This window comes from Pan paniscus, chromosome X (genome assembly GCF_029289425.2).
Source record: "Pan paniscus chromosome X, NHGRI_mPanPan1-v2.0_pri, whole genome shotgun sequence".
Classification (NCBI taxonomy): domain Eukaryota; kingdom Metazoa; phylum Chordata; class Mammalia; order Primates; family Hominidae; genus Pan; species Pan paniscus.
This window is the reverse complement of record NC_073272.2, coordinates 53,690,154-53,711,077: the sequence shown is the minus strand read 5'-3', so window position 1 is coordinate 53,711,077 and position 20,924 is coordinate 53,690,154.

The window sequence follows — 20,924 nt, the reverse complement described above, 5'->3', positions numbered from 1 at the left end:
GCAAGTTGCTGAATCACTGAGGAAGGAGTTGCTTGGATGTGGTCACCACCGTCTACCTAGTTGCCTAGACTAGAACCCTAGCAGTCATTCTTGATTGAGCAGGTGCCACCTGGTCCACACCCAGCATGGAGATGAGGCAGGAAGTGGGAGCTGGAGTCCTTTGTAGCTTACTCCATGCCACCTCATCAAGCCTCAAGTTAACTTTTTAAGTGCTTCAAATTCCCAGTCATCCCATGTTCAGTTGTCTGTTAATAATAACTGATATATTACCCCACTAAATATGAATGCAATTCCACTGCAATCTGATCATTCCATTCTATTAAATGACTATCACGAGTAATGACAATGATTATTATTTCCATTCGCCATGTGTTGATCATGAGAAATTCGAATAAGAATTATTAGGTCTCTTTATCTGAGGAAACTGAGGATCAGCAAAGGAGAGTAACTGGACCAAAGTTAATGTAGCCGATAAATGACAAAGCACTGATTTAGCATCTCAGCCTGTGAACTTTCTTTCACACAATTACAGGAAAATATTGACAATTGTGAGAAAAGCAGTATTACAGCTGAAACTCAAATATTAGGATGGGACTCACAGGTAGATATGAATTAGTGGCCAGGTTCCCTGTTCAACAAAGGGAGGCTAAAGCTGCTTAAGAATTCACAAGTGAAATGACAAATTTTTTTATTACATTTTAAGTTTTAGGGTACATGTGCACAACGTGCAGGTTTGTTACATATGTATACATATGCCATGTTGGTGTGCTGCACCCATTAACTTTACTCAATAGAATATCATGGAGTTTCACTATAAATTCTCTGAATGGAGCAAGATCTAATTTTGGCTTATTTAAAGATAATTAGAAATATATTTTTACATTATTGATATATGCAGTATGCAGTCTAAGAGATAATACATGAATATTTAATTTTCTGCCAAATGTTATTTATTGTATCATATAAAATTTTGCTTAGATAATCTTAAATGTCATTTTATGGCCATTTTTTGTTGTAAAGGTAGACTATTTAGGGTGGCATACAATTTCAAAGGCACACAAAAGGAAATAACCTAGAGACAAACACTATTAACATTTTGGCATATCTCTGTCCAGTCATTTTTCTGTATGTGTGGGAGTGGGCATATATATGCATAGTTTACAACATTAAAATCATACTTTATATCCAATTTTTGCCAGCATATTTTGTTAAATTGCTTTTCTCTTAAAATGAAACAACGTTAAAAGCAAATATTGAGCAGAAGATATCTAGAAAACAGTAAGAAAAAAATCTGGCAATATAAATCTCACGTTGAAATCTATGTGAAGTAAACAGAGGTGTTCGCTGTTTGAAAAGACATGATTTTTGTGTATCGGTGTGATTATTTGCCCAGAAAATCAAGAGAACTAGTGGGAAATTTCTTAGAATAAAATACTGAGAAACTATAAAGTGAAATCTGTAGTGCTTAATAGCAGAGCATGATAAAACTTTACTCACCACTCTGAAAAACAATTTAAATGAATCAAGAGACTTTCAGGATAGCTTGTGGTGAGGCTGGTGATTGGCTGGGATGGGGATAAGAGATCACAGTCACCATGGCCCTCCACAGTTATAAATCCCCCAGTACGCACTGACATCATGGATCTATCTCTCACAATTACAAGGCTGTGTTGCCATGCTACATCATGGGTGCCATGTGGTACTGCATCAGGACCACATCAGATCATGCCTCTTCAATCCTAATGCTTCTGCTTGGCATCCGCAGGGTGGAGAATTAAATTATAGTACATGAGAGGGAGTTAAGAGGGTATCCTTATTCCCGAACACTATTGGCAGAGACCGGGCACATGACTGTATCAAATGAACCATAAATTATATTTCAACCATCACCACCCCTGAGGTAATATAAGCTTTTGTAGGACAGGAATCTTTGTCTGTTTTGTGAACTGCTGTATCTTAAATATTCAGAACATTGTCTGGCATGTCATAGGCACTTAATAAATTCATGTAGATTAGATGAATGGGTCTGTCTCTGCCACAGAGCTGTGAGCCCCTCTAGGACAAGGACCCTGGTCTTTGGAAGCCGATCATTCAGGACACTTCCCAAATCTTACTACATACCACTGAATGTTGAATTAATCATTTAATTAATTCCCAACTTCAATCATTAAGTACTACCTTCAGAGTTACTACTTTCTCTGCTTTCTACCTGTGACTTGATAACTTTACTTAAATAAAAATGTCACTTGGCAAAAAGAAACAATAAAAACAACAAACTCCCAAAGAACAACAAAAATCTAATTAAAATTAAGTACAGCAAAATCAAAATTATATAATAACATTTAAAAAAAATAAGGCTCAGATTGGATATAAGTGCTGTGGTCTGAATGTTTCTGTCTCTCTCTCCAAATTTGTATGTTGAAATCCTAATCCCCAGGGTGATAGCATTAGCATATGGGGACTTTGGGGAGGTGATTAGATTATGAAATCTCATGCATGAGGGCTTTGCCCTTGTGACCTAATCACCTCCCCAAAAAGGTGTGCCTTCATAAAGTAAGACTCAGGGAGCACATTTTCCCCTTCTACCATGTGAGGACACAGTGAGGTGTCATCTGTGAACCAGTGAGCCCTCATCAAACACCAAATCTTCAACTTTCCAGCATCCAGAACTGTGAGAAATACATTTCCGTTGTTTATAAACCACCCAGTTTATGGTATTTTGTTATAGCATCCCAAATAGAACAAAACAATAAGTAATAGTAGAATTTTATGATTTTTACAAATTCATAGGGACAGAAGGTAGAGTAGCGGCTCTCAGAGCCTGGGAGGAAGAAGCAATGGGAAGTTGTTTTTTGATGAGTATAGGTTTAATGGGTTTGTTATGCAGGATAAAAAGAGTTCTGGAAATTGGTCGTACAACAATGTAAATGTATGTAACACTACTGAACCGTACACTTTAAAATGGTTAAGATGGTAAATTTTGTTATGTGTATTTTGCCAGAATTAAAAACGAAAATAAGAAAAATTTAAAAATTTCTGAAGAAAAATGTTGCATAATTTTATGCACTGTATGGTCTATCATCACAGACTAGAATACAGAGACCCAGAGAAGTTAGTTAACTTTCTCAGGGTCAGACAGCTAGAATGGGAGGACCAGGACTCTAACCCAAGTCTATCTGATACTAAAGCCCACGTAGAGTGCACTGCAGGCAGTCCCCAACTTTATTATTCCCAGTTGATTCCCCTGGTTCCTTCCTCCTTTTCTCACTGATCTAGCTCTCCTTGGTTCTCAGACCATCTGCTCTTAACACTTTCAGCAACTTCTCATCCTAGAGAACATTCTGCAGATCCTCTGGCCCGTTGCCTATACATCTGATGCTGAGGCCTACTAGAATGGAGGGAAGATCATTTTTAAATATTTTGAGAGCATAAAACAATTGTGTACACTTTCCTAAGGACTATGAACGAGTGTGCATCCTGAAGAGGGCTCTTAGTTACAGAGCTGTTTTTTGGAAGTAAGAATTCGGACAGGAACCTTAGGGAGAGATGGAAATTGTCCTCCTCGTGCAAAGGGCAGAGGAGGGGCTGAAGCATGGAGGACCTAGAGGTTGCTGTGGAGGGAAGGAGCTGAGACTGACCCGTTGATCAGCAGGAAACATAGGAAAAAAAGAGAGGTTACAGGGCCAGGCTCATGGTGGGCAACCATGAAATGTTCTTAGGATCTAACCAAAAGATGTGGTAAATTGTGGGAATCCATATAATAAGGAAATTTCCTTCCCGACTGAAACTGTGACCAAGAAATTTCCCTCTGGGTTCACAGAAATCTTTCCTCTGTTTTCAGAAGCTGAGTAGCTAGATGAAGGAAACTTGAGGCAGGGGTGATTTAAGCAGATACTTGGTCTAAAGTATAATGTGCTGGTAACTGAAGCCAAGGAATAGAATGGGCAGTAAGAGGATGAAGTAAGAGAACTAGTGGTCTCTGGCACTCTCCCTCTACTGTGTCAGATAATTTACATGTGTTATTCCATGAAATCTTCAGAGCCAATCTGCAAGGCAGTTACCTCACATGACAGATAAGAAAATTGTTTCAGAGTGAGTAAATGTCTTGCCACAGGTCACACACACTGAAAATGGCAGAGATTAGGATGTTACTTCTGGTTGTTTGTGCCCCAAAGAAAAAGTTTTGAGGAATTCCTGGATTCTAGAGTAGAAATTTTACAATGGCAGAGCAGTGTGGTTCCCTAGAATAAGACCCTAGAGCAACCACAGGACTGACCCAGTACATATACAGAGTTCTTAAACCTCACATAATCATGTTCCAGGCCATAGCTCCCCAAATCATAGAATCTGAAGCAAACTATGTAAATGGGTGGCCCACAGGAAGAAGCTGTGTCCCTACAAAGAGTTAGATGGCAGCTAAGATCAGTATATGGTCACTTTATAGAATTATCTTCTGTCTTAAAATCTTCTGATAAGCTGCAGATACTGAGAAAAGGCTGGCTTGGGTCATGACCATGTGTCAGAGCAGCCAGGGATGCTTTTGGATTCAGGGAGACCACACTGTGATTGAGGACAAGTCACTTTACATCTCTGAGCCTCAGTCCTATAAAACATGGATTCTTTTATGTACTGCCAGGGGTATTGTGGGGGAATGGAGATAATGGTAAACCAAGTGTTTTCAACTTCAGGAACTTTACTTTCTTTATTCCAGTGTTATCTTGTAAATAACTGCATGTATCTGCATTCAAAAAAACTTACACAACACCAAAAAAACAAGTAATGCTCATCTTGGGCATCATCTCAGTGTCTTGAAAAATATATATGATATGAAATATAAAGATCTTGTCCAGAGAACATGATTTTTGGCAGCAGCTATGGAAAATAAGGGATAAGACAAGAAGCCATCATTGCCTAGCATCTCCACCACTTCTGTAAGAAGGCCTTCAGCCTGCTTTAAACTTGCAATTTTTTATTATCTTATTTAGCTTTTAATGACATACCCCAAGAAAAGGGGGATTGACTAGTGGTATACTTTCAAGATCCTTCTTAAAGAAAATCATTGTGACAAGAGTTGGCAAATTAGTCCTTCTAAACATCTTCCACAGATTGCACTATGTCTTTCTCCAGTGATAGATCACAGTCTGGAATTTTCTATAGTAGTAATAGTAGTAATAGTATTGACCAAAATTATTAGGATGTGTTGAGCATTTACTCTTTGCAAACAACTGGGCTAAGTACCTCATATGTGATTTCATCTACTCCACCCAGACACTGAGGCAGTGTATTCTATTGAACCCACCAAAAACAGAGGCAGTGCATATTGTAACTAATCCCAATTTATAGATGAGGAAATTGAAGTTCATAAAAGGGTAAGCCACCAACACAACATCATATAGACAGAACCTGGAAAACCTAAAATTGGCATTCAATTTGTGGCAAGTCAATGTCTCATTCCCTCAGCTTCTTCTATGTAAAGTGAGAAAAATATTATCTATGTGCCTGAAATGGTCTGGACTTTTACTGGGGTAGCACATAACTCAGTGCCTGGAACACATGTGCTCAATTAAGGTTTAGATTAACAACAATAATGAGGATTAAGGTTTCTAGGTACCCAGCATCTAGTATGAAACACAAGCTCAAGATGATAGCTGATTCCATCAATGAACAGCCAAATTGCAGTTACCATCTAAGAGCAATGACAGCTATTTTCATATTGTTATTCATCAAAATATTGCAATGTGGACCTAGCTCCATTAATTTTTTAAAAGTAAAAATAGTGGAAAATTGTGCTGGGTTAATGGTTGGGAAAGGATTATGATGGGAGCTTCTGTGGTGCTGGTAATGTTCTATATCATGGTGTGAATATTGATTCTGAGAAACAAATGAAAAATTAATGTTTAACATTGCAATAAAACACATGACATGGAAGAGTGTGAATAGTGTTCTTTAACTTGGTAAAAATCTAATCTGTGTCTTAACTTTCATAACTATTTTCAAAAGGCATCATAAGAGTTACACTGCAAGGTTGAGAAGATAATGGGAACAGGATGTGGGGGCACAAAGGGAAGTGCCTGCTACATAGTTGGAGCTCCATATAATATGGCCACTAGTTCACTTAATCAATCTTGCAGCTTTCCCCAAAGTGACAGAGGATGGTAGGATATCCTTCCCTTCTTCCAAACACATCATCAGTCTGGGGGAGAAAATAATTTACTTGGTAGCTGATGGTGTGCTTTAAAGACCTGGCACCACAGGGCAATCCCCAAAGACAGGTGATAGGCTTTCCATGGTCAGCAAGAAGCTCCACAAAGTTCACAGGTTTCTGAGATGAAGATGACAAATCACATACGGGTGTATATTTTGCCTTCAAAGTCTGGGGTCAGGAAAGTGCCTGTATTTCCTGTCCCACAGTAAAAGCCTCAAGTAACATCTGTACAATGAACATGTTTTGGACAGATACACCCTTACTAAGCAATATAGTAGAGTCATTACAACCATGGACTCAGAAATGGGTATCATATTCTGAAGAATCAAGTTTGGAAGAAAAATGGCTTCTTTTTACAATTTATTTCAGGCTATTTATCTCAGAACTAATTTTAGCAATCAGCAGTTGTGTTTATAGATTTCTGAAACTACAGGAGTGTTCTAACAAGGCCTTTAGCTTCTAAACTTCAGTTTGGTTTTTCTGGGACTTCTTTTTTTGGAGGGTATGTTTTTTTCATTACATACACCCCTAAATTTTAGTAATACAACTGGATGAATTTTACACAATGAACCATGCACATCACCAATATTCACAACATAATATACAGCATTACCAGCACCACCGAAGCTCCCATCATAATCCTTTCCCAATCATTAATCCAGCAAAAATTATCACTATTTTGACTTTTTAAAAATTAATAGACTATATTTTTAGAGAAGTTTTAGGTTTACAGAAAAATTGCATAGGAAGCACAGATAGTTCCCTTAAGCCCTTCCCCTCAATTTCCCCTATTATTAATTTAGTACATTTACTACAATTAATAAACCAACATTGACATTATTATTGACCAAGGTCCATAATTTACATTAGAGTTCACTATTTGTGTTGTACAGTTCTATGAGTTTTAATAAATGCATAATGTATCTACCATTACAGTATCATACAGAGGAGTTTCACAATCTTAAATATCCCCTGTGCTCCATTTACATCACCAAAGAAGCCTCCATAGCAATCCTTTCCCAATCATTAACCCAACTTAAAAGAATAGTTTTGCTTGTTTTTTGTAACATTCTGTGAATGGAATAGCACTATATGTAAGCTTTTCATGCCTGGCTTCTTTCATTCTATCTTATGTTTGTGAAATTCATCTATCCTGTTACACATAGAAGTAGTTTAAGATTTTTCATTTCTGTCTAATAATTCATTGCTTGAATACTCAACAATTTTATTACTCATTCTAAAGTTGATGGACATTTGGATTATTTCCCATTTTTGATGTTATTAATCAATGCTATTAATATTCCTGTACATGTTTCATGTAAACCTATGGGCACATACCTGTTAGGTACAGTAACTTAATGTCATGAACAGGTTCTTGGAAACTGTGACTGTAAGTGAAGCAACATATAACAAAACCATTTTTTTCTTATACATGCTATAACAAAATGATGTTGAAGGAAATGACGTTATTTGGGGACCTACTGTACATTTTCGCATAAAGTCGAAATTTCCAAGAACCTATCCAACTACATTAAGTGAAGACTTGGGCTGTATAAGCTAAGGAGTGGCATTGCTGTAATAGGGGATGCAGCTTTAAATGCTTAGCTTTTTTTGTTCTTTTTTTTTCTCTTTTTTCTTTTACTTTAAGTTCTAGGGTATATGTGCACAATGTGCAGGTTAGTTACATATGTATACATGTGCCATGTTGGTGTGCTGCACCCATTAACTCGTCATTTACATTAGGTATATCTCCTAATGCTATCCCTTCCCCCTTCCCCCACCCCACAACAGGCCCCAGTGTGTGATGTTCCCCTTCCTATGTCCATGTGTTTTCATTGTTCAATTCCCACCTATGAGTGAGAACATGCGGTGTTTGGTTTTTTGTCCTTGTGATAGTTTGCTGAGAATGATGGTTTCCAACTTCATCCATGTCCCTACAAAGGACATGAACTCATCCTTTTTTATGGCTGCATAGTATTCCGTGGTGGATATGTGCCACATTTTCTTAATCCAGTCTATCATCGATGGACATTTGGATTGGTTCCAAGTCTTTGCTATTGTGAATAGTGCCGCAATAAACATACGTGTGCATGTTTTATAGCAGCATGATTTATAATCCTTTGCGTACATACCCAGTAATGGGACGGCTGGATCAAATGGTATTTCTAGTTCTAGATCTTTGAGGAATTGCCACACTGTCTTCCACAATGGCTGAACTAGTTTCCAGTCCCACCAACAGTGTAAAAGTGTTCCTATTTCTCCACATCCTCTCCAGCACCTGTTGTTTCCTGACTTTTTCATTATCGCCATTCTAACAGGTGTGAGATGGTATCTCATTGTGGTTTTGATTTGCATTTCTCTGATGGCCAGTGATGATGAGCATTTTTTCATGTGTCTGTTGGCTGCATAAATGTCTTCTTTTGAGAAGTGTCTGTTCATATCCTTTGCCCACTTGTTGATGGGGTTGTTAATTTTTTTCTTGTAAGTTTGTTTGAGTTCATTGTAGATTCTGGATATTAGCCCTTTGTCAGATGAGTAGATTGCAAAAATTTTCTCCCATTCTGTAGGTTGCCTCTTCACTCTGATGGTAGTTTCTTTTGCTGTGCAGAAGCTCTTTAGTTTAATTAGATCGCATTTGTCAATTTTGGCTTTTGTTGCCATTGCTTTTGGTGTTTTAGACATGAAGTCCTTGCCTATGCCTATGTCCTGAATGGTATTGCCTAGGTTTTCTTCTAGGGTTTTTATGGTTTTAGGTCTAACATGTAAGTCTTTAATCCATCTTGAATTAATTTTTGTATAAGGTGTAAGGAAGGGATCCAGTTTCAGCTTTCTACATATGGCTAGCCAGTTTTCCCGGCACCATTTATTAAATAGGGAATCCTTTCCCCATTTCTAGTTTTTGTCAGGTTTGTCAAAGATCAGATAGTTGTAGATGTGTGGTATTATTTCTGAGGGCTCTGCTCTGTTCCATTGGTCTATATCTCTGTTTTGGTACCAGTACCATGCTTAGCTTTAAGTGTTACAAGAAAACAGATGGCAAAAGTGGTTGAAACAAACTATGTTCCAGAAGCAGTGTGGGAGTGCCTTCTAGCTGCAGTTGCTTCAGATCCCTGTCAACAGTGGATTTTTCTCCCTCTCCCTCTCTCTCAATTTAACCTTTATAGTGAGCATGTAGTAGTATCTTATTGTGGTTTTAATTGTATTTCCCTGATGACTAAAGATTTTGAACACTTATTGAGCACATATTCATATTTATTTTCTACTTGGTTATTGTTTTTTTGTGAAATGGCTTTCCAAGCCTTTTGCCTATTCTTACTAGATTGTCTGCCTTTTTCTTGGTCATTTGTGGAAGTTCCTTAGATATTCTCCATGAGTCCTTTTTTGGATATATGTATTAGAACTAACATATTCCCATTCAATGGCTAGTTTTTTCATCTTCTCAGTGGTGCCTTGGAGATGAACAGATGATCTTAATTTTAATCAATTATATATTGTCGATCTTTTATTCTTAGTGCTCATCATGTCCTGTTTTTTTTTTAAACTATGCCTATTCTGAAGTCATAAGAATATTTTCCTATGCTACTTCTAGCTTGTTTTAACTTTCATATTTTGATCAATTTTGGTCAAAAGATCCATCAGGAATTGATTTTTGTGGCCGATATGACCAAAGGCCCAAGATTTAATTTCCATGTGGTATCCAGTGATCAAGAATCATTCTTTCTTCCCTTAGTTGCAATGGCTCCTTTGTAGTAAGTCAGGTGATTTTATATGACTGGGACTATTTCTTGAGTCTATTCTGTTCCACTGGTTTATTTTTACTATCCTAGTGTCAATACATCACTGTATTAATTACCCGTATTTTATAATGAATGTTGATTTTCGTACTGTAAGTTCTTCACCTGTGTTCTTCTTCAGCTTGGCTGTTTGTAGTCCATTGAATTTCTGTGTAAATTTTACAGATGGTTTATTCCCCAGGTCAAAAAACTTGAAAATAATATGTGCCTCTTAAAAATGTCTAGTGCAATATACTTATTCAAGGGGATCCATAGAACAGCAAATACACGTGAACCTCATCATTTAGAAAGCTTCTGTCACAAAGGACATAGATCAAATTCTGATACATTCTCTAGTGTTGCTGGTGACCAAATCTTGACACCTAAATGTCCAAGGACCCTGTACAAGCAGTGGTGTGCCACAATTTCTCAGGTGTTGCTAATGATATCCCCACTCCTAAAACTTGGGAAGTAGAGCCATTTTTTTGTTCCCTTCATAAATTGTTACAGATGTGTAGGTTTGGACAGGTGTGAATGTGAGAATGTTTGCAGTGGTCTCAGGATTCCCCTATTAATCACCTGCCTCGAGGATGCAGGGGTGAGGACCCTTGGCAGCATTTTCCTGCAGTTGCCTGACCAAGCGTATCTCATTGGACTCTAAATTCAGTATGACTTCCATTATACTTGTAGATTTGATGAGACTGATTATTTTTCATTATTTTCTTTACCGATGCTGAATATTTATAATTTAATGATAACAAATGAATTCATGATAACAACTAGGTTGACTTTCTATCTCAGCTACATATACTACGAAACACATGAGTTTTGTCTGTTTGACTAGTACTTTCATTCCTGGTGAGGTTCAGCAAGAGATATAGCTCCTGAGCTTTAGTGACTACCTCCTACCTTGCAGGGTAATTTTAAAAATGAAATAAATTATAGTAACAATAGGAGTAAAACTAACAATAAAATAATACTGTTGTTTGGATGAGTTGTGTATGCTCAAAATTCACATTTGAAGTCTTAACCCCTAGTACCTCAGAATGTGACTGTCTTTGAAGAGGTAATTAAGTCAAATGGGGTAATTAGAGTGGGTCATAATGCAATATGCCTGGTGTCCGTACAAGAGGAAATTGGGACACAGACATGTATGTAGGGAAAACTATGATTAAGACACAGGGAGAAGACAGCCATCTACAACGCAAGGAGAGAGGCCTTAGAAGAAACGAACTCTGTCAACACCTTGATCTCAGACTTTTCGCCTCTAGAATTGTGAGAAAATACATTTCTGTTGTTTAAGCCACCCAGTCAGTGGTAGTTTTTGATGGCAGCCTTAACAAACAAATAGAAATACTTTTAGTGGTCTTCAGGAGGTATTATCATATCTATTTTGTGTGCTAGCACTCCTCTTCCCCCTACTAATATAATGACCATATAATGATGCCTGTATCTGAGCAACTGAGCAGTGATGAGAAAACCTTAAAACCTTCTAAATTCCCATCAAAAAGTGGGCGAAGGATATGAACAGACACTTCTCAAAAGAAGACATTTATGCAGCCAAAACACACATGAAAAAATGCTCATCATCACTGGCCATCAGAGAAATGCAAATCAAAACCACAATGAGATACCATCTCACACCATTTAGAATGGCAATCATTAAAAAGTCAGGAAACAACAGATGCTGGAAAGGATGTGGAGAAATAGGAACACTTTTACACTGTTGATGGGACTGGAAACTAGCTCAACCATTGTGGAAGTCAGTGTGGCAATTCCTCAAAGATCTAGAACTAGAAATACCATTTGACCCAGCCATCCCATTACTGGGTATATACCCAAAGGACTATAAATCATACTGCTATAAAGACACATGCACACGCATGTTTATTGCGGCACTATTCACAATAGCAAAGACTTGGAACCAACCCAAATGTCCAACAATGATAGACTGGATTAAGAAAATGTGGCATATATACACCATGGAACACTATGCAGCCATAAAAAAGGATGAGTTCATGTCCTTTGTAGGGACATGGATGAAGCTGGAAACCATCATTCTCAGCAAACTATCACAAGGACAAAAAACCAAACACCGCATGTTCTCACTCACAGGTGGGAATTAAACAACGAGAACACATGGACACAGGAAGGGGAACATCACACTCCGGGGACTGTTGTGGGGTGGGGGGAGGGGGGAGGGATAGCATTAGGAGATACACCTAATGCTAAATGACGAGTTAATGGGTGCAGCACACCAACATGGCACACGTATACATATGTAACAAACCTGCACATTGTGCACATGTACCCTAAAACTTAAAGTATAATAATAATAAAATAGAAAACCTTCTAAATTATTTTACCTTAAATCCATGACCATAAGAGCATAGCTTTTCACTTTCACTCTCATCCTACCTCCACCACTACAATACTCCCCGATAATGCTAGAATCTCTTCTCCATTTGAATGGCTTCCTCTAATAATTCATTGAGAGGACAGAAGAAATCTGCTGGGAATTCTCAGAGCTTCCCAAACCTAGTGTACCCATGCCTGCTCTGGCATTCTCTGCCGCCCTTCTGCATACAATGCTCCTAACTGAAGCCAGTGCCCTCACCTCAGCTCAGGATCCCATGCCTCCCACCTTCACAGGAGCTTTGCTCCTGCAATGATCACTCCGGCTCCTGAACCATCAATGGCCCCCTCTATATTGGATCATTCCCCAAGCTAAGGAGGAAAAACCTCACCCCCTTCTCACATGTCCTCCTGCAGCTACTAACACATTTATTTGTTTCCCTTCAAAGCAAAAACTGCTTCATTGTGCTTAGACCATTCTGTCTTCAACCTACTTCAATAAAGCTGATTCTCAAAATTGTATTGAAAGGCAAAGGAACTAAAATACCAAAAACAATGATGGCCAATGATGAAGAATTCACTCTACCTGATTTTAAGACTCAACTATAATCCTACAGTAATCAAGAGGATGTGCAATTCGCCAGGCGTGGTGGTGCCTGCATGTAGTCCCAGCTACTTAGGAAACTGAAGCAGGAGTATCGCTTGAGCCCAGGAATTCGAGGCTGCAATGAGCTATGATCATGCCACTGCACTCCAGCCTGGGTGACAGAGTAGGACTCCCATCTCTTAAAAAAAAAAAAAGAATGTAGTATTGACAAAAAAAAATCAGTGACTAGAGTCTAGCAATAGACTCATTTAATCAAATGATTTTCAACAAAGGTGTAAAGGCAATGGGGAAAGACAATCTTTTCAACATATACTTTTGGGGTATTGGATTTCACAAGAACAAGAAATGAACCTTTACTTATAATCCATACCACATACAAAAGTGAACCTAATTTGGAACATGGAGTGAAAGTTGTCACCAAAAGTAACAAAACTTCTAGAACAAAATATATAAGATACTTGTGGCCTTTAGTTAGTATAAATTCGTGTTCACCTGAATCCTCAGAATGTGACCTTATTTGGAAATAGGATCTTTGTAGAAGTAATTAGTTATGTTAAGATGAGGTCACGCTAGATTAAGATGGGCCCTAAATCCAATGAGTGGTGCTCTTATAATAAAAGAATAGAACACAGAGAAACACAAAACACTACCTGAAAATGGAGGCAGAAATTGGAGCAAGAATTTCCACCAGAAGCTAGGAGAGAGAAATGGAACATATTTTCCCTCAGAGCCTCCAAAAGGAACCAACCTTGCTAACACCTTGATTTTGGACCTTTGGTGTCTGGAAGTATAGAGAATACATTTCTGTTGCTTTAAGCCACCAATTTTATGGTAATTTGTTATGACAGCCCTAGAAAATTAATAAAGTTAGGCAAAGATTTCTTACATAAGACACCAAAAACACCATCTATATGAAAAATACTGATACATTGAACTTCAACATTAAAATCTTTGGAGTTCAACATTAAAAAGACAAAATTAAGAGAAAAACAAGACAAGCCACATAGAAGAAGAAAATATGTGCAAAACACATATCTGATAAACTACTTGCTTTCAGAGTATATAAAGAACACTCAAATATCAATAATAAGAAACAACCCAATTGAAATGAACCAAAGATTTGAACACTTCACCAAAGAAGATATATGGATGGCAAGTAAGCACAGGAAAAGATATTGATATCATAAATCATGAAGGAAATGCAAATCAAAATCACAATTACCTATTCTAAAAGCTAAAATGAGAAGACAAATTTAAAAAGAACTCTGACAATATTAATTGCTAGTTAGGATACAGTGCAACTGGAACTCTCACATTGCTGGTAGGGATGCAAAATGATACACCCACTTTGGAAAACAGTTTGGCAATTTCTTATGAAGTTAAACATATACTTACTATATGAACCAGCAATTCCACTCCTAGATATTCATGCAAGACAAATGAAAAGTTATGTTCACACAGGACCTGCAGATGGACATTTATGATGGCCTTATTCATAGTAGCCCAAAACTGAAAACAGTTTCAAATATTTCAACTGATGAATGGATAAACATACTGTATTATATCCATACAAGGAAATACGACTCAGCAATAAAAGGAATGAAATACTGATATGTGCAATAGCATAGGTGAATCTGAAATGTATTATGCAAAGAGAAAAAAGACCCAAAAGGTTATGCATTTTATAACTTGATTTATATAACATTCTGCAAAAGGCAAAGCTAAAGGGATAGAGAACAGATTGGTGGTCTCCAGGGACTGGAGCTTGGTGGAGTGGTTGAATAAAAAAGGAAGGAGGAAATTTGGGGGAGTGATATAACTATTCTATATCTTATATAACTATTCTATATCCAGATTCTTGGATACCCTGCTCACGGAGTTTTAATTTTCCTGCTGAGTCTCATCCATTTTTTTCTACTTTGTACTTAAATTCCTTTTCTGTTTATATGTCTGTCTGCTCCACCATAGTGTGATATGACCCCCATGGCAAACAATGTACATCTTTGGTCTTTTCATTTCTAGTATCCCAGGTATTTCCTGAACATGCTGTTGTAATGATCTTGGCAGTAAAAACATCTCCTCCATTTAGGAGTCATTATTGTAGATATTATGTTTGCAGGTACCATACATATAGCTTTTCACTTTGTGCCAGATGTAGAAGAGTGGCTTTGCCTTGGTGCCCTGGTGACCTCGCATGTCACACAGGCCACATCAGCAAGGATTAACTGTACTCTGACTAGAATCTTGTCAAACATGCAGTGGTTCCTCTTGGGGCAAGGGGGAATAAGCAACCTAGTGAGCAGCTGCCACAAGGAACTTTTCCATCTGCCTCCCTATTTTGCTAGAAGCTGACACAAGGTCATTAATCATAAGCACAGGACATTCCTCCTTGCCCCATTTTAAGGTACAGCTGTGAGATATAAAACTGCTTACCACCTTACGGTATAGCTGTGGGCTCCTCACTGGAAGAGCAACCTACTATCTATGCTGTCACCGAGCACCTTTGATTCAGTGTCAAACTGTGGAACCAGGGAACCAGGGAGCTGACACAATGCTGATCTTGCTTTTGCTGTGTCTGTAATATACTGTTTGGATCCATCTGGGCTCAATTATTTTCTTACTGGCCGAATCTATGGAAGTGTGACAAGCCAATCTGACAATTGCAGTAGTGATCCTTGTGGCCCTGTTAGCCACTGCAATGCTGCTTAGAAACTGACTGATCACTTGGCAGCCAGAATATTTTATTTCCCTTGACATCACACAGAACAAGAAGTTCTCAGCACATATCATGACTTAGGGCAGACTTTGCCAGACTTCGGTTATTAGAATAGATGCCATGTCCTACACCAGCTACATTGCTATTAAATGATTTATTTAAAGTTTATGAACTCAAATTCATTTAAAAAGGTAACCTCATATTCCTACTCAAAATTCAAAAGCAGTATGACCTATTAGAGAACTAACTGTGAAAGTAAATGACATAAAAATTTTTCAAAATGTAAATGAAGTCTATGGTCTTACCACCTTACTGATCTCATCTGAAAATTTAAATGAAAAAAATAAAGAAAACTAAAGGATGTGAAGGGTAGAGGGAAGGGAAAGATAGGAGAGATTTGTTAAAGGATATAAAATAACAGCTAGATAAGAGGAATAAGTTCTAGTGTCCTATACCACTGTAGGATAACTATAGTTAACAATAACATATAGTTTCAAATAGCTAGAAGGAGGAAGGAGAATTGTCTTGGGCCACACATAAAATATATGAACACTAACAATAGCTGATGAGCTAAAAAAAAATCACAAAAAAAATCTCATAATGTTTTAAGAAAGTTTACGAATTTGTGTTGGGCTGCATTCAGAGCTGTCCTGGGGTGCATGTGGCCCTCAGGCCACAAGTTAAACAAGCTTGGTGTACCCCATAAATATGTACAATTATATGTCAATTAAAAATTTTAAAAAAAGAAAAATGGAATAAACCAAATCCATCTGCAAAGTAGTTCCTACTTCAAATGTTATCTCATTTATTCTTCATAGTAATCATTTAGTGTAAATATTCTAATTTCTACTTTAAAATTAGGGAAACAGACCAAATGAGTGTAACTTTCCCACCATCTCAAGGTCAGTGTGTCAGAGCCAGAATGGACACCCATGGTTATTTCATGTCATAGCCTATAAGCAGACAGTGTAGCTAGGACCCAAGTCATCTTGCTTCAGCAAGTTGCCCTGGTTGCTTTCCCCTTTCTTCTACCTAGGCCCTAATTCTTTCATCCAGCTCAACAGCCTAGAGACTTCTTACATATTTTGTGGCAAATAGGATCCCCTACATTTAGTCTTACTTTTTATTTGAACCCTAGCTTTTCAGTCCTTTTGGATCAGAAAACATTTTAAAATTTCTATAAAAGGGAGAAATAATTGCTGATTATAATCCCCTTCCCCTCCCTAAGCAGTGCAGATTCTGAGTAGGACCCTTTGCAGCAGAATTATCTTTTGGAGGGTGAGGATATGAACAGAGCTCAGAGTTGTAACTCATGTATTATCTCTAGTAAGAGGGATATCAGGCTGCAATCAGGCAGCTGCAGGAGCTTCTGAATGAGATGTGGTGACTTTCAGGCTGATGGAATTACATAGATGGAAAAAGAGGTTTGGTGCTTCTCCTTCTCCACCTCATAATTTTTAAAGAAAGGTCAGACATATTTGCAGATGTGTCATTTTTCCATGTGAAGATTCTGATATCAGTTGTTTTTTCCGAGTCCTCACAAACTGTTCCAAATGGCTTTAGTGTATTCTAGTTATATTTTTCTGTAGCACAGTAGAAGATGTCTAGCTAGCCATTCGTCTAACCTTTTTTCAAGGTTTTTAGCTTCCTTGCAATGGGTTAGAACATGCTCCTTTGGCTCAGAGAAGTTTGTTAGTACCGACCTTCTGAAGCCTACTTCTGTCAACTCATCAAAGTTATTCTCCGTCCAGCTTTGTCCCATTGCTAGCGAGGAGCTGCGATCCTTTGGAGGAGAAGAGGCACTCTGGTTTTTAGAACATTCAGCTTTTCTGCTCTGGTTTCTCCCCGTCTTTGTGGTTTTATCTACCTTTGGTCTTTGATGTTGGTGACCTACAGATGGGGTTTTGGTGTAGATGTCCTTTTTGTTGATGTTGATGCTATTCCTTTCTGTTTGTTAGTTTTCCTTCCAACAGACAGGTCCCTCAGCTACAGGTCTGTTGGAGTTTGCTGGAGGTCCACTACAGATGCTGTTTGTCTGGGTATCACCAGCAGAGGCTGAAGAACAGCAAATATTGCTGCCTGATCCTTCCTCTGGAAGCTTCGTCCCAGAGGGGCACCCAACTGCATGAGGTGTCTGTCAGCCCCTACTGGGAGGTGTCTCCCAGTTAGGCCACACAGAGGTCAGGGGCCCACTTGAGGAGGCAGTCTGTGTGTTCTCAGAGCTCAAATGCCATGCTGGGAGAACCACTGCTCTCTTCAGAGCTGTCAGGGACATTTAACTCTGCAGAAGTTTCTACTGCCTTTTGTTCAGCTATGCCCTGCCCACAGAGGTGGAGTCTATAGAGGCAGTAGGCCTTGCTGAGCTGCGGTCGGCTCTGCCCAGTTTGAGCTTCCTGGCCACTTTGTTTACCTACTCAAGCCTCAGCAATGGCAGACGTCCCTCCCCCAGCCAGGCTGCAGCCTCACAGGTTGATCTCAGACTGCTGCACTAGCAGTGAGCAAGGCTCCATGGGCGTGGGACTCACTGAGCCAGGCACGGGAGAGAATCTCCTGGTCTGACAGTTGCTAAGACCATGGGAAAAGTGCAGTATCTGGGCAGGAGTATCCCGTTTTTCCAGGTACAGTATGTCATGGCTTTCCTTGGCTATGAAAGGGAAATCCCCCGACCCCTTGTGCTTCCTGGGTGAGGCGACACCCCGCCCTACTTCAGCTGGCCCTCCGTGGGCTGCACCCACTGTTCAACCAGTCCCAATGAGATGAACCAGGTACCTCAGTTGGAAATGCAGAAATCACCCATCTTCTGGTTCAATCTCGCTGGGAGCTGCAAACTGGAGCTGTTCCTATTTGGCCATTTTGGAACAGAAAACCAAAACTGGTTAATGTTACATTTGGAATTATATAAGTGAAAAAACACAGAAAGGTCAGCACTGCATTTCTTCTTTTCTCTATTTTGCAGAAGTGCAAAAATATTTCTCTGGGCTAGTATAACCCTTTTGGAGTTTTTAAAGTAGGATAACCATTTGTCCCGAGTTTTCACCTATAGTCCTGTTGCAATTACGAGGAGTGCTTCTTTTCACACTTGAAAGCATTCTAGTTAATATAATACATCATATGGTTACTACCATCATTTTCAACATAAAAAAAATGTGGAGATATATACCATATCTCACAGTACGGCCAAAAAAAAAACGAAAAGAAAAAGAAAAAATAAATAAATTAATTAATTAAATACATGAATGAATGAATGGAGAGAGGGAGAGGGAAATGGATAGAGAGAGTACGATACCTGCAAAAGCCAAGTATTTGTTTCTAAAAGTCAGTAGTTTTGAAGAACAACTGACAAATTTCAGAAGTTCTTCCATGGTACTTGTGATGCTTAGATATTCAGGTATTACTGGGATATATTAAAGACTATATGCTTTCCTAGAATATCAACCATTTCATCCATATTTTGAAAATATTAGAGTTCAAGAATGTATTCACTTTGGATTATACCATATATTCAATATCTGTCAGCATCTTGTTCATATTCCATGTTGAGTTTTTTCCACTTTTTTCAAGATTATGTAAATGACTTAATACTCTACTCATAGCTATTTTTTTCCCAGAAATTGTAATAGGTCTTTTATTTTTTATTTTTATTTATCTATTTATTTATTTTTTATTATTATTATACTTTAAGTTTTAGGGTACATGTGCACAACGTGCAGGTTAGTTACATATGTATACATGTGCCATGTTGGTGTGCTGCACCCATTAACTCGTCATTTAGCATTAGGTATATCTCCTAATGCTATCCCTCCCCCCTGCCCCCACCCCACAAAAGGCCCTGGTGTGTGATGTTCCCCTACCTGGGTCCATGTGTTCTCATTGTTCAATTCCCACCTATGAGTGAGAATATGTGGTGTTTGGCTTTTTGTCCTTGCAAGAGTTTGCTGAGAATGATGGTTTCCAGCTTCATCCATGTCCCTACAAAGGACATGAACTCATCCTTTTTTATGGCTGCATAGTATTCCATGGTGGATATGTGCTACATTTTCTTAATCCAGTCTATCATCGATGGACATTTGGGTTGGTTCCAAGTCTTTGCTATTGTGAATAGTGCCAGAATAAACATACGTGTGCATGTGTCTTTATAGCAGCATGATTTATAATCCTTTGGGTATATACCCAGTAATGGGATGGCTGGGTCAAATGGTATTTCTAGTTCTAGATCCCTGAGGAATCGCCACACTGACTTCCACAATGGTTGAACTAGTTTACAGTCTCACCAACAGTGTAAAAGTGTTCCTATTTCTCCACATCCTCTCCAGCACCTGTTGTTTCCTGACTTTTTAATGATCGCCATTCTAACTGGTGTGAGATGGTATCTCATTGTGGATTTGATTTGCATTTCTCTGATGGCCAGTGATGATGAGCATTTTTTCATGTGTGTTCTGATTGCATAAATGTCTTCTTTTGAGAAGTGTCTGTTCATATCCTTTGCCCACTTTTTGATGGGGTTGTTTGTTTTTTTCTTGTAAATTTGTTTGAGTTCATTGTAGATTCTGGATATTAGCCCTTTGTCAGATGAGTAGATTGCAAAAATTTTCTCCCATTCTGTAGGGTGCCTGTTCACTCTGATGATAGTTTCTTTTGCTGTGCAGAAGCTCTTTAGTTTAATTAGATCCCATTCATCAATTTTGGCTTTTGTTGCCATTGCTTTTGGTGTTTTAGACATGAACTCCTTGCACATGCCTATGTCCTGAATGGTATTGCCTAGGTTTTCTTCTAGGGTTTTTATGGTTTCAGATCTAACATTTAAGTCTTTCATCCATCTTGAATTAATTTTTGTACAAGGTGTAAGGAAGGGATCCAATTTCAGCTTTCTACATATGGCTAGCCAGTTTTCCCAGTACCATTTATTAAACAGGGAATCCTTTCCCCATTTCTTGTTTTTGTCGGGTTTGTCAAAGATCAGATAGTTGTAGATATGCGGCATTATTTCTGAGGGCTCTGTTCTGTTCCCTTGATCTATATCTCTGTTTTGGTATCAGTACCATGCTGTTTTGGTTACTGTAGCTTTGTAGTATAGTTTGAAGTCAGGTAGCGTGATGCCTCCAGCTTTGTTCTTTTGGCTTAGGATTGACTTGGCAATGTGGGCTCTTTTTCAGTTCCACGTGAACTTTAAAGTACTTTTTTCCAATTCTGTGAAGAAAGTCATTGGTAGCTTGATGGGGATGGCATTGAATCTATAAATTACCTTTGACAGTATGGCCATTTTCATGA